The sequence below is a fragment of the Schistocerca nitens genome, chromosome 1 (genome assembly GCF_023898315.1).
Source record: "Schistocerca nitens isolate TAMUIC-IGC-003100 chromosome 1, iqSchNite1.1, whole genome shotgun sequence".
NCBI classification, from domain to species: Eukaryota; Metazoa; Arthropoda; class Insecta; order Orthoptera; family Acrididae; genus Schistocerca; species Schistocerca nitens.
In genome coordinates this window covers 1,297,201,053-1,297,217,149 of record NC_064614.1, presented here as the reverse complement: position 1 = coordinate 1,297,217,149, position 16,097 = coordinate 1,297,201,053, and the positions used below count along the sequence as shown (strand labels likewise).

The 16,097-nt window shown below is 45.1% G+C and overlaps 1 non-coding gene across 1 annotated transcript; it reads right to left on the bottom strand.

Annotated features, from left to right (window-relative positions):
* Window positions 1-4,504: 4,504 nt before the first annotated feature.
* Window positions 4,505-4,577, bottom strand: Trnas-aga (transfer RNA serine (anticodon AGA)). The gene has a single exon. It is a non-coding gene; the product is annotated as a tRNA-Ser (tRNA).
* Between the last annotated feature and the right edge of the window lie 11,520 nt (window positions 4,578-16,097).

Here is a 16,097-nt window from a genome sequence, read left to right as displayed (position 1 = left end):
AGCTGCCTAACACTACAATGGCGAGTATTACAACAATGCAAAGCAGCCACAGACTGCACACAGCACAGCCAGTGATTTTCATACAGAGGTGGCGTTACCAATAAAAAAAACCTAAACAGCCTACTTACACTACTACTGTACAATAGCGGCCGATAGCGGCCGGCCGCCCCTGTATTGTGTCTTCACGCTCGGGTGTCCAGACTGTCCGCCTTGGCACTTCCTGTGTGGAGCTGGACCAACACCTGTGCGGGCCTTCCACACAGAGCTTGAATTCTGCCTGCCGTTTCATCTCCACTGACGTTCCAACCTCTGTTAGTATAGGCAATCATTCATTATGCCCTTCTGATAATAAAGACACTCCGTCACCGTTCATGCAATAAGCGTTAACAATTATTTACAAGGCGTATGTGACAATATCAGTCTCCTTTATATATTCATATATACGATGTACAACCTATCACATGATACCTAATTGTGTTTGTAGATCACGACAGCCGGCCGGAGTGGCCGAGCTGTTCTAGGCGCTTCAGTCTGGAACCGCGTGACCGCTACGGTTGCAGGTTCGAATCCTGCCTCGGGCATGGATGTGTGTGATGTCCTTAGGTTAGTTAGGTTTAAGTAGTTCTAAGTTCTAGGGGACTGATGACCTAAGATGTTAAGTCCCATAGTGCTCAGAGCCATTTGAACCATTTGAAGATCACGACAAAGTATGTGGATGAGTGCTCGTAACTTGCGAAATGATAGCCACCTTACAATGTGACCACCGCCTATGTTCGATGTCAACGTGCAACTAGCACTCACAGATGGCAAGCGTTAGTACTAGCAGTGGAGGCTGCATGAAGTGTGTTGGGGGGATGTGATAAGCAGAGCAGTCGCTGTCGTAATGCGGAAACAGAGTAATTTATCTCACATACAAAAAAGGCATGATCATTGACTTTCGGACCAAGAATGTGAGCATTTCCCAAACGGCTTGCCGCCGTGGTTAAAGTATACCGTAGATGGCAAAATGGCGCCATCCAAAACCAGTTCTGAGGTAACTGTGATGCACCACGGACCATAGGTGAGAGGGTTGAATTATGGCTGAGGAGATCTTTACGAGCAAACAGACACAAAACTGTTGAGCAACTGAGCGCCCGGAGGAACGGTATCTGCCGGCCTGTGTGGCCGAGCGGTTCTAGGCGCTTCAGTGCGCAACTGCGTGACTGCTGATGTCGCAGGTTCGAATCCTGCCTCGGGCATGGATGTGTGTGATGTCCTTAGATTAGTTAGGTTCAGTGTGCGATTTGCAGGGGGGGATGGGGGGGGGATTTCCCCCCCTCTGCATCAGACCATCCCCTCCTCTGGTTTTAGTTTATGCATCCCAACCTTGGATGTTTATTTCCCACGCACTGGAGTAAAACTTTATAATTTAAATTTGTGGAGCCGAACACTGAAAGTTTTTAATACAGTCCTACTTTTAATACTATTAATCTGTTTGCTTATTAATTCTGATAAAGTGTTATGTCGTAGTTAAGCATTTCAAAACACTTAGAACTAAATCGTCATTCTCATGTTGTCATTGTTGCTTTCGTCTAAGGTGCGTCATTCCTTTACTTGCGAGCTTTCGAGGGAAGTGGTGTGGCAGTCATAACGCAGCAGTCGTACCGCAGAGTAGGGTGAGCTGGGGGCTGAAGTTCCCACCCCGGGCCCTGACACAGGGTGGTGACCGGCCCGGTAGCTGTGCGAACATTTACCGTTAGGCCACCTTTTGGCACCGGTATGGCGCGGACTAACGCGCCTGGGATGAAAGCACAAAGTAGTGCGAACTGCGAAGTGAGCAACGGTACTGGTCAGACGGGATCGGACAGTCTGACTTCGCTAGCCGCGAACCACGTGGGTGGAGCTTAACACAGACTCCCCAGCATCGCGAACTCCAAATTAATTGGTGCCGTTCGTTCGTTGCCTCGCGTCCGCCAAACACACGACGATCTTCACACGTTCCCGCTTCAGTAGCTTCATTAGTGAGTTGAGTGCGTCTGGGCCTGTAAGAACTACGGAATTTGAGGATGTCATTCAAACAAAGCAAAATTTCTGATTTCCTTAAGAGCAGATTCGAGGTGCTGGAACATCCACCATACAGTCCAGACCTGGCTCCAAACGATTTTCACATGTTCGGACCCTTAACGGAAGCACTACAGGGAAGAAGATTTGAAAGTGATGAAGACGTAATTGCTGCGGTGCAAAATTGGTTACAGATGCAACCTAAAAACGTATTTTCTGATGAAATAAAAAAAAACTCGTAAAACGTCGGGAAAACTGCATTGAAGTCCAGGGAGGTTACGTGGAAAAATAATGCATGTTTCAGTTTTCTATCATCAGAATAAGTACAGCTTTTTCACAAATGTGCCTTTACTTTTTGAATTCCCCTCGTATACCTGTATGTAGATGATTTTGTAAATAAGCTTTACCTGAATGTACTTTTAAAGATATAACAAGGGATGGCTTTTCTGATAGTGTATACGCGTGAATAGTGAGTTTCGGCATTAACACCTATTTATAAATAACTGTTTAACCATGTGCAACGTCACGGTCAAAGCTAGTAATATATATAATTATACTAACCCCCCCACTGGTAAAAGCACAAATCGCACACTGGTTAGGTTTAAGTAGTTCTAAGTTTTAGGGGACTGATAACCTCAGAGGTTAAGTCCCATAGTGCTGAGAGCCATTTGAACCATTTGAACGGTGTCTCCTCAACGACCGTCTGGCGAACGTTGCTGTGTATGGGCCTCCGCAGCAGATGCCTGGTTCAGGCACCCATGCTGACAGCTAAATTTTGTGAGACAGTACCACAACTGGTGGCATGAACAGCCTGAAACATCTGCATCAGTCATCCCAGCTGGAGGCAGTCGCTGGGTGATCTCGTCATTCTTGAAGGCAGTGTGGATCAACACACATGTACGCGTCTATTCTTGGGGACCATGTCCATCCCTACATGCAGTTTGTTTTTCCTCAGCAGGATGGCATCTACCAGCAGGACAATGCAACATTTCACACAGCTCGCAGTGGACGTGCATAGTTTGATGAGCACTGGGATGAGTTTACCATATTCACCTGGCCACCAAACTACCTGAATTTAAACAAGTCGAGAATATCTGAGACCACGTCGGTCAGACCGTTCGTGCCCACCACAATAGAGTTGGCATAGCTTCACATCCCTGTAGTTCCCATCCAGAACCTGACTGACTCTCTTTCTACACGTCAGAGTTGCAAAATGTGGCTATTCAGGCTTTTGATGGGCGGTTACATAATGTGATTGGACAGTTGAAATTCCTACTTCTCTAATTATAACAAACAGTTCCTACAGTCAGTACTGTCTACACTGACTTACACTACCCTGGGATCCATGGCCATCCTTGCCTCAACCACCCACTTTCCCTACAGTGCCTAATGAAATACCCTTTCCTTTGGCATACCTGACACACCACTCGCAGTGACTCAGTCCATTAGGCTGTATGACCCAGAACGTTATATCGTGTACATACAACTGGTGTCAATCGCTTACCTCTTGGGCCACTTCCAGGCTCAAGAATCTAGTCTGTACTGATCAGAATGAAAAATGGGGCAGTGGGAAAAGGACTAAAACAAGGAATAGCAGATACAAGGATCCACGAGTCGTTATAAAATGCTCATGCAGATACTCACTTTCACTGCTGATGACCGTAGCACATGTGCCACTTCCACTTCTGACGCCAAAATGTAGTCCAGAGTGTGTTGACCCCTTTGGTAGATGGTGAAAGAGTCATTCTTCTAGTTGTCAAGATGACGAAGACTCTCCCACCCTGGGCTTTGTGGGTTCGATGGGCTGCTGGCCCGAGGAAACGGTGACGCCAGCAAGACAAACGGTATGTGTGTAAACTCTTTATTACTCCAGCAAGCTACAGCAGATACAGGTGTGTGCGCTTGTTTGGTGGTCCATCCTGCTATCGACCCACAACATCCCAGTTCCATGTCGTGGCGTCAGTCTCGTAGCCCACAGTGGCTGCAAGTCATATCACGAGGATGGCAGTAGCTGGTGCCTCAAAAATGCCAAAGTCTTGCTGCTCAGCATACCTTGACAGTGATGTGTCAGGTGTGGCGTCTGCTGTTGCGCTGCTGGTGGGGTGGCTGCGACCCAGCCAGCTGAGGTGAGTGTCGGGTGCTGGTTGGACCCAGCAGCTCGGTGACTAGGAGGGCGCCGGTTCGTCTCACAGCCCATCCAACGGCAGGACCCCTGGCAGGTGGTCATCGTGAGATGGGGGAAGAACTTCGGGGCGAAAGCCAACCAGCAGTGGACGCCGACATGAAGCCCAGCTGTTGCAGCATCATGCTCAACATATAAACCATTACTTGTGATGTCTATTCTTTCTGGCATGTTTAAAAGAACAGACGTCATTTTGATCCTGCAGCCATTGTCAGTCAAGACACAAAGAAATTACGATGTGTAGCTGTGATTGGGCATTGATTTACATCAATGAGGGAAATTTGTGCCAGACCAGGATTCGAACCTAGGTCTCCTGCTTTCTAGGCAGATGCTCTGACAACTGAGCCATCCAGACACAGTGGTCATCGGAACTGCACAGACAACCCCAGCAAGCCTCCCGTCAGACGCAAATTCTCAACTTATCCTCACACTACCGACTTAGTCTCCCTACCCATTGCCCTAATTACTTACAGCGTTTCGATGATTCCAGTAAGATTCGGGAATGTCCGAAAGAACGGATACCACATATATAATTAAGGCGAGATTGTCCAGTGATACACACGACGCTCGAACCCTTACGGGAATCGGCGAAACGCCGTTAGTAATGAGGATACTGAGCAGAGGCACTACGTCACGAGAGTGCGGACATTGGGTCTGACGGAAGGTACACGCCATAATTCCTTTGTGTCTATAAAACGTTCTCAGACTTCTTGCCACGTCAGTTGATAAAACTGCGACCTTCCCACGGTTACCTCCATCGCCTTCGTCAGGAGCAAGTGACTGTCTAAACTGCTGCTGTGGTAGCCTTATAAAGCCCATAGACGGTTTCTGATTGGTTAATAATTACGTAATGCTGTCGCAGATGGAGTGAACTTCTGCGTTGGTTACGCCACCGCTCCAGTAGCGGCGTAAACATTGCGACGAATATCTCTGCTTTTCCTCTGCATCGAGAGCTGGCTTCTATACACCGCTAAGATTACAACCGCTGCCAGGGTAGAAGCTCTTCTCTGTCAATATTATTTCTGCAGCCTCCTTATTACAGGATCCTAGTACGTAGTACCCTGAGACAAATTGTTTCTTCAAACGTTAATTAAAGATGCTGCAGAAGTAAGAATGTGCGAGAAGAACTTCAACCGTGACAGCGGATGTAGTCTTAGCGGTGCGTGGAACGGAGCTCTCGATGCAGCGAAGAGGCAGACGTATTAGTTGCGATGTTTACGCTTCTAGTAGAGTGGTGGCGCCAGCAGCGCAGATGTTGACACCATCTGCGACAGCATTACGTAACTACCGACCAACCTAGAAGCCGTCTGTGGGCTACACACTGTGGTGACAAAAGTCGTGGGATAGCGATATGAACGCGTACAAATAGCAGTAGTATCGCGCACACGAATTATAAAAGGGCAGTGAACTGGCGGAACTATCGTTTATACTCGGGTGATCCATGTGAAAATGTTTCCGACGTGATTACTGCCGGACGCGGAATAGTAGCTGGTACTAGACGCATGGGACATTTCATTTCGGAAATCGTTAGGGAATTCAGTATTCCGTGATCCACAGTGTCAAGAGTATGCCTGAAATCCCACATTTCAGACACTGTCCCTTACCACAGACGGACTTCACTTAACGACCGAGAGCAGCGGCGTTTCCGCAAAGTTCTCAGTGGTAGCACACAAGCAACAATGTGTGAAATAACCGCAGAAATCAATGTGGGACGTACGACGAGTGTGTGTGTTTGGGTAGTGCGGCGTTAAAGGCCTATGGCAGCAGACGACCGACGCGAGTGCCTTTGTTAACACCACAATATCGGCTGCAGTGCCTCTCCTGACCATATCGGTTGGACCTTAGACCAACTGGTAAGCGGTGACGTGGTCAGATGAGTCACGATTTCAGTTGTTAAGTGCTGGTGGTAGGGTTCTAGTGTGACACAGACCCCACGAAGCCGTGGACCTAAGTTCTTATCAACTCACTGTGCAATCTGGTGGTGTGGTGGTGACTACATAATGGTGTGAACTGTATTTACATGCGGTGAACTAGGTTCTCTGGTCCAATTGAACCGATCATTGACAGGAAATGACAATTTTCGGCTAGTTGGGGACCGTTGCAGCCATTCACGTGCTTCAGGTTCCTAAACAACGATGTCATGTCACTGGGCCACAACATTATGGAAAATTCGAGTGAATGATTTGTCCACTCATATCGCCTGACATGAATTCCATCGAACATTTGGGGGACTGGCCGGCCTAAGTGGCCGTGCGGTTCTAGGCGCTGCAGTCTCGAACCGCGGGACCCCTACGGTCGCAGGTTCGAATTCTGCCTCGGGCATGGATGTGTGTGATGTCCTTAGGTTAGTTAGATTTAACTAGTTCTAAGTTCTAGGGGACTAATGACCTCAGAAGTTGAGTCCCATAGTGGTCAGAGCCATTTGAACCATTTGTGGGACACAATCGGAAGGTCAGTTCATGCAAAACACCCTATACCGGCAACTCTCTCACAATTATGGACGTCTATAGAGGCAGCATGGCTCAATATTTCTGCAGCGGACTTTCGACGCCACATCGGGTTGCTGCACTACGCCGGGCAAAAGGAGGCCCGACACGGTGTTGGGAGGTGTCACGTGACTTTTGTCACCGTAGTATATAAGGCCACCACGGCAGCTGTCTAGACATTCAGTTGCTTCTGGCGAAGACGATGGAGGTAATCGTCTAAAGTTCAAGTTTTCACCCTGAGATGACGCTGTAAGAAGTCCGAGAATGTTGTATACAACAGTGCCATCGCGAAAGTTCACGTTCTCACGCCCAACGCAGCCGGTCGGCCTGCTTTTATACACAACAAGGCAGGTTTTGATGTGGCTGAGGTCATACAAGCGGCCTCCCAACCGCCGCCGAAACGTCTCGAAACGTCGATTATTGCCCCAGCACGCGGATCGTAATTGCAGAGCCGTTGGCATGGCTTAATGCTTGAGTCAGCGGATGTCAGCAAGTACCTACAAAGATCTGGTAATGATATTTTCATGGATATTAATAAATGGTTTAAAGCAACTCACTGACATTAAAACTTCGAAAAGACTCACTATATGCAATTCAGAACCTGTAAGAGGTTTCCACCCAGCATATGCATAAAGTATGAAGAAGAGCAGATAGAAGAGGTTGACAGTCTTAAATTCCTGGGATTACTTCTTGATAATAAATTCAGTTGGGAGGAGCACATCACAGAACTGCAGAAACGCCTTAACAAATCTGTATCTGCAATTCGAGTGTTAGCAGACATAGGCAACATAAAAATGAAAAAGCTGCATACTTTGCCTACTTTCATTCCGTAATGTTATATGGTATAATATTTTGGGGTAACTCTTCGAGTCAAACAAAAGTATTCAGAGTCCAAAAGCGTGTAATACGTATTACTTGTGGAGTAAATTCACGGACGTCCTCCAGAAACCTCTTCAAAGAACTGGGTATACTAAGTACTGCCTCTCAGTATACTTAATGAAATTTATCCTAAGTAATATGTCTCTTTTTTCCAAGAAACAGCTCAGTTCATACATACAGTACCAAGAACAAAAATGATCTGCACAAGGACTTAAAAGCACTTACTTTAGTTCAAAAAGGGGTCCACTACTCAGGAACACTCATCTTCAATAATTTGCCAGGAAACATAAAAAATTTAGTTACAAATAAAAATCAGTTTAAAAGGAGCCTGAAAGACTTTCTAGTGGCCAACTCCTTCAACTCCATTGACGAATTTTTTAATAGAAACAGATGATGTACTGTATATATTCATACTATTAGTATTGTTATTTCAGCTTTAAAAAAATGACATGTTCCACATCCACGAGGATCTCCTCAGCACGGATCTATGGAACGAAAAACTAATCTAATCTAATCAAACCTCGATTTCGGTATAGGACCCTAGAACGATCCCACGCCATTACAAAATAGAAATTCTGTCTAAATCATCGTGTATCATCCTACAGTGATTGAACGACAAATCTTTCCCGTACTGCACAGCTTTATCGGCAAACAGTCGTGGACTGCTGCTCACCCTGCCCGTAAGATCGTTTGTGTTCATAGCGAACAGGAGCGGTACTGTCTCACTTACCTGGGGCACTCCTGATGATACCTTTGTCTTTGAAGGGATGAAAAGTAAGATCGGCATTGTTTAAAGCTATCGCAAATGCGCCGGCCGCGGTGGCAGAGCGGTTCTAGGCGCTTCAGTCCGGAACTGCGCGACTGCTACGGTCGCAGGTTCGAATCCTGCCTCGGGCATGGATGTGTGTGTTGTCCTTAGTTTAGTTAGGTTTAAGTAGTTCTAAGTTCGAGGGGACTGATGACCTCAGATGTTAAGTCCCATAGTGCTCAGAACCATTTGAACCATATCGCACAGGCAGTGATCGAGACCACATACCTTGTCCAAATCGTTTCTGAAAATATACGCCTTTAAAATTTATACACTCTTGCATTTGTTTGGACTAAGACTGGAGCATTTACTACTTTGATTTGAATACTGTATCTCAAAAATATGGAATCGCAAGCTCGCAACAGCTTGCTGAGATGATAAAATCGCTGTGCACTGTTCTTTTGTTTGACATAACGAGAAAATTGGAGTCATTTTGTGGTGAATACCAACAACGACAGATTAATTCAACGTATGTTGGGTCAAACGATTGTTTGACGTCTGCGTGACAGCAGGCATTGTCATAACAAGAAAGACGCGATGTATTCGGTTGTTTATACTGATTCCATCCGTAAGTTGACTTATACAAATTGTTGTATACCATTCGGCATTACCTGTTCTTCGATCCTATATCGCAATGACCACAAACATGTCCATTTTAAGTTAAAAAGCAAGCAATCAGTTTCTTTTACAGCAATAGCCGGCAGGGAGGGCCGATCGCAGGTTCGAATCCTGCCTCGGGCATCGATGTGTGTGATGTCCTCAGGTTAGTTAGGTTTAAGTAGTTCTAAGTTCTAGGGGGCTGATGACCTTAGAAGTTAAGTTCCATAGTGCTCAGATCCATTTTGTTTTTACAGCAATATTTGGTCACAACAGCGTTGACGTCAACATAAGCGAAAACGAGAGAATTTTGAGGTATTGATGAGCAATATTGCTGATACTGCAGGCAGTTGCAGATAGGTGCTGACTTAATGCTGAGCATTTGCCGATGTTGTCAACCATGGGTGGAGAATATTTCATTTTGCGGGTCAATATTTGGCTCTGCCCTTGTGTATAAATGCTTCCCTCTCGCTCTCACCTTTGTTTCCTCCTTCGCTCACTGACAGCACACTGCAGCCACAGTACCGTTTCACTTTTTTTATCGAAAGCTTGTAGGCAGCTGTTTTGTTGTTGAGAACTTGTGTACACTAATCAAGAAGTGGACAACGACAGTACCATGAATTTATTAAATGCTATTCCTCTACGACCAGAGCTATGGGATGTCGTATCATATGCATACAAAGTTCCCAGTCTGAAGGATGACAGTTGGCAAGCAGTTACCTATGAGGTCGAATTCATGTTCGATTCTGTTGTGAGCATTTCCGTGTACTGGTGTACAGAAAGATAATATAAATAATAATTGTATTCTAATTTCAAACTTTCATTTAGGAGGAAATCTTTAATGCTTCCACGGAAGCTTTGCATACTTCTATTTCCGAGAGAATTGTTACAGAAGTACACTGAGCTTCTGTACAAATCACCAGCAGCTAAAAATCAAAGACAGAGCGCCAGTCAGGTTGTACTGGCATGCACCATCTAATAACAGCTTTACTTTTAGCACTTCTAGGACCAATTTCTTGTACCACATATTCAAAATCGTGTTTCGACATTCTGGCAAAAAAATTCTGGAAATAGTATGTATCCAGCATCAGTTCATTAGATAAATTTTCTGAACCATTCCACTTACTTAAAAAAAAGAACGCATCCGCAACGTCCAATTTCACCCTCTCTTTGTAATTTGATTCCTTGTGTAATGTACGCCTAAAAGCAGGAGAAAAACATACGCCAAAAAGCAGGAGAAAAACACAGACTTCCACTAGCTGACGTTCACCCCATTTTGTGACAATAGTGTGGCTCCTTGTAAACACGTCTGTCCCATAACTGTATTGCCGCAATACATTTTGCTTTTAAATATTTGAAGCATGTACTGTCATGCATGTACAAACGATCATTTGTGGTGTATGTCACAGACTCTGTTGCGAATTGGGAATTCCTTTCCCTGACATGATATGTAGATGAGTAATGGTGTCGCCCCCGCAAATCTCAGAGCGAGAAACGGATCGAATGTGAAGGGGGAGGAAAGGTGGATGAATCGTGTTACCATTCTTCACAGTCATTTGTTGCGTAGCGATGATGGCTGCAGGCGTTGGTTTGGTTCGGAGCGTCGCTTCGGAAATGCGTCGTGGCGAGTTGGCTGCTGCCCTTGGGGTCCCGGCTTTGCCGGAAGGCCCCAACTGGCCTCCATTTTGCCTGCTCGTCGCGAGTTGCGTAGCCGAAGGTGCGATGTCCCGGTGTCAGGAGGCGGATGAAGGAGACGGATGTAGGAGCCCCCATGTCCTCTTCATTCCGTGTTGTCTCACTGACTTCCCCTCTTCACTTCTCCTCACCTTGCTAAGCTCAACGACTGTTCGAAATTTTCCTCCTCCCCGCGTTGTCATTTGCGGACTAAGTTTGCAACGCCGCCCAATGATTGATCGTCATTTCATGAACACGCCTCCTAGTGCAGCGTGGAATTAATCTTATACCTTGTGTGGACTGGTGTGTGACTCGAGAATTGGCGTCTGTCTCACGTTTCCACTGTCAAGGCTGTTCCCAGCGTTGGTCACACGCAGTTTCGGTGTTTTTCACCATTCCTGAGTTGTGATAGCAGCCAAACAACACTTCTCTGCGTAAGGCCTGGACAGTCTCATGTTCGTGCTTCATCTATGAATCTGCTGGCATTCGCAATATAGGAGCTATCTCCTTACAGTCCAGCAAACTTTTTTTTTTTCTTTAAGAAGACTGACTTCTTCTACATATACATCTACATACGTACTCCGCAATCCACCACACGGTGCGTGGCGGAGGGTACCTCGTACTACAACTAGCATCTTCTCTCCCTGCTCCACTCCCAAACAGAACGAGGGAAAAATGACTGTCTATATGCCTCTGTACGAGCCCTAATCTCTCTTATCTTATCTTTGTGGTCTTTCCGCGAAATGTAAGTTGGCGGCAGCAAAATTGTACTGCAGTCAGCCTCAAATGCTGGTTCTCTAAATTTTCTGAGTAGCGATTCACGAAAAGAACGCCTCCTTTCCTCTAGAGACTCCCACCCGAGTTCCTGACGCATTTCCGTAACACTCCCGTGATGATCAGACCTACCAGTAACAAATCTAGCAGCCCGCCTCTGAATTGCTTCTATGTCCTCCCTCAATCCGACCTGATAGGGATCCCAAACGCTCGAGCAGTACTCAAGGATAGGTCATATTAGTATTTTATAAGCGGTCTCCCTTACAGATGAACCACATCTGACCCAAAATTCTACCAATGAACCGAAGACCACTATCTGCCTTCCCCACAACTGCCATTACATGCTTGCCCCACTTCAATCGCTCTGCAATGTTACGCCCAAATATTTAATCGACGTGACAGTGTCAAGCGCTACACTACTAATGGAGTATTCAAACATTACAGGATTCTTTTTCCTATTCATCTGCATTAATTTACATTTATCCACATTTAGAGTTAGCTGCCATTCTTTACACCAATCACAAATCCTGTCCAAGCCATCTTGTATCCTCCTACAGTCACTCTATGACGACATCCTCCCTTACACCACAGCATCATCAGCAAACAGCCGCACATTGCTATCCACCCTCCCCAAAAGATCATTTATGTAGATAGAAAACAACAGCGGACCTACCACACTTCCCTGGGGCACTCCAGATGATACCCTCCGATGAACACTCGCCATTGAGGACAACGTACTGGGTTCTATTACTTACGAAGTCTTCAAGCCACTCACATATTTGGGAACCAATCCCATATGCTCGAACCTTGGTTAGCAGTGTGCAGTGGGGCACCGAGTCAATCACTTTCCGGAAGTCAAGGAACTTCTTCCGTAGTTCTGTAGTCTCACATGTCTTCTGTGAAAATTCTTGGCGCTTTGTTTATGCTCTGTCCCAGCGCCTGTGGGGTGCTGGAACTGTCGACATGTTCTCGTTTCCTAAGGCGGGTAAAAACGGCTGCTGCAAACCAGAAGATTCACACGCATTCGCATGCGCGTTCTTGACGATTTTGTGTCTATGCTCCGTCCCAGTGGCTGAAGAGGTCTATCAGCTTTCGACACGCTTCTCATTGTCCGCCAGGCTCTTCACAAGGTGACCTTACCTTTCTTAGGCGAGGTGAGGGTATCCCCCCACCTACCTCTGCGTGGTTCCAGAATGCCTGTATTTCGAGCGCTCGCTGCATGGGATCCGGCTCTCGCCACGCCATGGGCCTCGCGCTGTGGGTCGGCGAAGTTGCCCCCAGCGGAGGTATAACGACACTATTCATGTAACATAATGTAGCCTGTTGCATATGATGACCGTGTAGCACAATACCGATCGTACATAATGAAATTTTAAAAATAAATTTTATGCAGCAGATTGTCACTTTCAGTTTTCAGAACTGAAGTCCCAGTTTTTTGTACGAGTTGCAAACCGCTGCGTGTGTTAGACATTTTAATAGCTGAATCTTGATTAGTTTCGCATGCAAATATATTCAATTTGTGTTTATTTTTACGATAGAACACACAGATTTATTTTCTCGGCTGACATTTTTGGAGCATTTCCTTACCCAAATCGACACGAGGCATTTATGGATGCTCCTATCGACATTCTATCGGCATGAGCCTGCTTTTAAGCTTTGATCAAATTCTGTGGAATTCACAGGGAAGCGTTTTCTGGTAAACTGCAAAACTGAGTACTTCACTGTCTCCAGTACACGCAATTGCTGTGCATGGCATCAATGTGTATGAGAGAAACGGGCGATTCGCGAAACTAATTGCTGACAAAGGCATGTCTGCGACAAAATTCTGTAAACCAATAGCCAAAAGTCTTGTCTGAAGTTGACTGATATCGGTAGTTGAACGAACCTATTCGAGACATTGTTATGCTGTTGAAATTTCGAGAAAATTGTAAAAAGTCATGCAACGAAAACTTTCCATTTTTTCTCATCAACTTTTCTTAAACTCTCACAGTCAACAAATCTGAGCTATCTTCTGAGCTGCCATTGTTCTAATAATAACAAATGTCAAACAATTAGAATATCACATCTCTTAGTGGTGCAATCAGGTGGTTATTTGTAAACATTTACAAGCCATTGCTCCCACAACACTAAGTTGTTCTATAAAACTGAAGTCCACTCCTTGCATTGAATTGTTTGCCATTAATGTTCTTAGTCTCGAGAAATGGCCTTCATCGACATGGTTGGATAAAAGGTGAAATCATAGCCCATTTAAGTGGCTTTTGGATGTATACAACCATTAAAGATGTCACCTGCAATGTCCTACAAAGGAATATATGCATGTCTAGGCCTATCAAAACGTGTATCAACAGGCATTCAGATACCAGTACTGCCTAGTTCCAACACATCCCTATCATGATCACTTGATGGACAATAACGTGTTCTGGCAGTATCAACAGATTAGGACACACCTACTGTCGTCTTGAAAGCTAAATGAAGACTTGTCCCTGAAGATCTACAGGGCATTTGGTGTGCCCACAAAAGGCCCCATTCTGCGATGAGTGCTGATCGGCTTACAAAAAAGGGAATGAAGATTAGAGTTTAACATCCCATCAGTGTTGAGGTCATCAGAGACTTAACACAACCTTTGGCTGAGGAAATATGGGGAAAGAAACCGACTGTTTTCTTTTTTAAAGTAACCACCAAGGCATTTCGACCTAAATCGAATGGTCAGATAGCAATCTGAACTGCCGTCTTCCTGAATACGAGTTCAGCATTTTACTTCTGTGTGTGTTTAGAGATCATGTCACACATACACGATACCAGTGGAGTCTTCTGTGTACTACAGTCGATTGTATCACTCTCGATACATATGGCAACGATAGACCATTGTTCCAATGAAGTCACGGTTAGGGATGTTCCACTAGAAGTAAATACAAGTAAATATTCGATACTTTTATTTCGACAACAAGTGCTTTTAGAATAGACTAGTTCTTTTGATACTTGCTCAGTATCAAAAGAGAGGTACTTGTACCGAATTGCTGTTATGCACATAATCGAGTAGGGAGTGAGTGTTTGCTTGTGTCTATGGTACTGTCTTCCATTCCTCATGGCCTTCATTCACTTGCCCTGCTCATCCATTCATCAGCCATTTTTTTTTTGTGGTTTGTCAGAAGATTGTTAGCTTTTATTGTGTCATTGCACCACCAAAATCTAAAATATGGACATATTTTAATAAAATGTACGACACCATAACACAGTGCAGACAACATTTTACAGCTCTAAAGTAGCAGTACGTCCAATTTATTTAAATATGCCACTACTCACTTAACTATTGTAGAAAGAAATTTACAGAAAGTCAGCAGTGACTCTGAGCCTGATGAAACAATCACAGGGTATGTATGAACCCATAATAATTCTCTCAACTCGATTTCTACACTGAAGGAAACACTTCACGGCTTTCGCTTCAGAACTGCCACAAATTCGTTCTAACTGTCAGCACAACTGGCGCTGCTAAGAGTATCCTACGACTTCCATATCGTTGGAAGTCGTAGGGGCTATACACAATGCTGGTGACTGCTTTGAAGGTCAGTAAAACTTTGAAACATGTATCTATTTTGTACAAGCTGTAAATATACAGTTGCCACTATTAAAGTTCCAACCCTTGTACGAAGATGAGGTGTGGCAAGATTGTTAAACAGTCCTATCACAGGTATAGCTTTGAACACTGCTGTAGTTTCTGAGTCCGGAGAACACTGCCTGACTAAACTAGTGGCAGTCTGGCTTTGCTGACAATGATCGCATCTACACTGATCAGACAGAACACCATTATCGCCAACCTATTGTAGAGGATAATGGAATGTAGTCGAATTAAGTCGGGTGATGCTGAGGGAATTAGATTAGGAAATGAGACACTTAAAGTAGTAAAGGAGTCTTGCTATTTGGGGAGCAAAATAACTGATGATGTTCGAAGTAGAGAGGATATAAAATGTAGACTGGCAATGGCACGGAAAGCATTTCTGAAGAAGAGAAATTTGATAACATCGAGTCTAGATTTAAGTGTCAGGAAGTCGTTTCTGAAAGTATTTGTATGGAGCGTAGCCATGTATGGAAGTGAAACATGGACGATAAATAGTTTGGACAACAAGAGAATAGAAGCTTTCGATATGTGGTGCTACAGAAGAATGTTGAAGATTAGGTGGGTAGATCACGTAACTAAAGAGGAGGTATTGAATAGGATCGGGGAGAAGAGAAGTTTGTGGCAGAAGGGATCGGTTGCTAGGACATGTCCTGAGGCATCAAGGGATCACCAATTTGGTACTGGAGGGCAGCGTGAAGGGTAAAAATCGTAGAGGGAGACCAAGAGATGAATACACTAAGCAGATTCAGAAGGATGTAGGTTGCAGTAAGTACTGGGAGATGAAGAAGCTTGCACAGGATAGAGTAGCATGGAGAGCTGCATCAAACCAGTCTCAGGACTGAAGACCACCACAACAACAACAACAACAACAACAACTGTAGATATAAACCCATCTATGTGAGAGCAGCATCATGTGGCGAGGAATGACTGCTAGGCAGACACACACACGGTGCATGTAGTATCAGCAAGTGTGCTGTCCAAGTGTGTGTAGAATGGGGAAGGCGTGCACTCTGAGTTTGACTGAGGGCAGATTGTGATGGT